Here is a 1,668-nt window from a genome sequence, read left to right as displayed (position 1 = left end):
AATTGGCTATTTAATATATAGCCCATCTGCATTTCAATTATAGCCACATTACAGCCCCCAATTTAAACCCAATTTCAACCGGCCCAATTCCTAAAATCAACCCAACCCCTGACCCAATTAAATTACCCGACCGGACCCCCCTTTTAAATCACAGCCGTTGATCTAAAAGATCAACGGCCCAAACACACCCTTTCCTTTTTAATTTACTAAACCCCCCAACCCTAATTCATTTCTCCTAACCCGCCGCCCTTGAATCCCCTTACTCTCCCATTCTCTCTGAAAACCCTAGTCGCCGCCACCCAAGCTAACCCTAATCCCTGCAATTCTCGTCGGTTTTCATGGCTTCTCAGGCCATGAAACCCTCATACTCACCCCCTACCGCTCCTGTGTGCTTGGTATTCGAAGGTTTGAGGCTAGACCTCACCCAGACCTCCGCCGACTTGAGGTTTTCGGCCATCTCCGGCCTGGCTCCGGCACATCTTGGCCTCCTGAGCCTGTTCCCAGTCTTATCCGACTTAGATCGGACATTTTCGAAGCCTTTCTCATTCTAGGGTTCATCTGAAACCCTAGCTGTCGAGGTTTTTCTCCGATTCTCTTCAGATATGTATGTATTCATGCTTTACTTTGAGTTTTTAAGAGGTTTCCCCAACTTTTCATTAAAATTTTTTACTTTCAAAGTCACTTCTTTCTTAGGGTTTCTGAAAAATGCTTAAATGTTTTTCCGACTTTTCTTCTCCCTTTCTTGTGTATGTTTGTCTCTGCTATGTTCTTATGTTTCCTTTTTTTTTTACCATGTTTGCCATATTTTGTTCTTCCTTCTACCGTGTTTCTATACTATGTTTCTATGCTATGTTTTCACACGCTATGTTCTGCTACTTGCCTTCCACTATGACTTGATTATGCTTCACCTACTGTATTTTCCTACCATGTTCATTAAGCGTTCTTACTATGCCTGCTTAAGCATATTTTCCTCTACTGTTTCTTCTACTCTCATCGTGTTTCGAATTAATTCCCTTACTCTGTTTGCATTGAACATTCTACTATACCTGCGTGTTTTCACTTCTTTGCATTTGATTCAAGTCGAAAACCCTAGGATTTGGGGTTTTTGGCGAGTTTGGTTTTGTGTGTTTGGACTAGGGTTCTATTTGAGCCCTAGACTCTCTCAAACTCACTTTGGAATCCATGTACTGAGTTTGAATCCTTTTGTGTATGAATTCTTCTACACTAAGACTTTTCTGATTAGCATGACAATCCGTTTTATATGCGTGTTAAAATTTTTCTTCGAAAGGTTTCCCAACTTGTGTTCAAATCAGAACCCTTTTTAGGGGGTTAGTTGATTACTACTGATTCTTCTTAAGTAAAGCCTCTCTTTACCTTTTTCTGACTTGGTTCATTCATACAAAATTTTCGACTCTTGATTGCTTGGTAGTCAATTGATTTCCTTTCCTTAATTTGCATGACCGTGTACTGTCAAAACCCTTTCCTTAAATAACTATTATGTATTTACCCTTCTTGCATTATTCTGAAAAGTGTTTAATTAACCCCTTTCCTTATTTACCTTGCCGTTTGAAATCAGAGTCCCTTAATTAAACGGGAAACCTTGTGTGATTGATTTTCAAACTATTTTCTTACCTATTTCTGCTTCTTTTCTGCACTATAAATACATGA

The sequence above is a fragment of the Nicotiana attenuata genome, unplaced genomic scaffold, assembly GCF_001879085.1.
Source record: "Nicotiana attenuata strain UT unplaced genomic scaffold, NIATTr2, whole genome shotgun sequence".
NCBI classification, from domain to species: Eukaryota; Viridiplantae; Streptophyta; class Magnoliopsida; order Solanales; family Solanaceae; genus Nicotiana; species Nicotiana attenuata.
The sequence above is the reverse complement of the archived record's forward strand: the minus strand, read 5'-3'. Positions refer to the sequence as shown.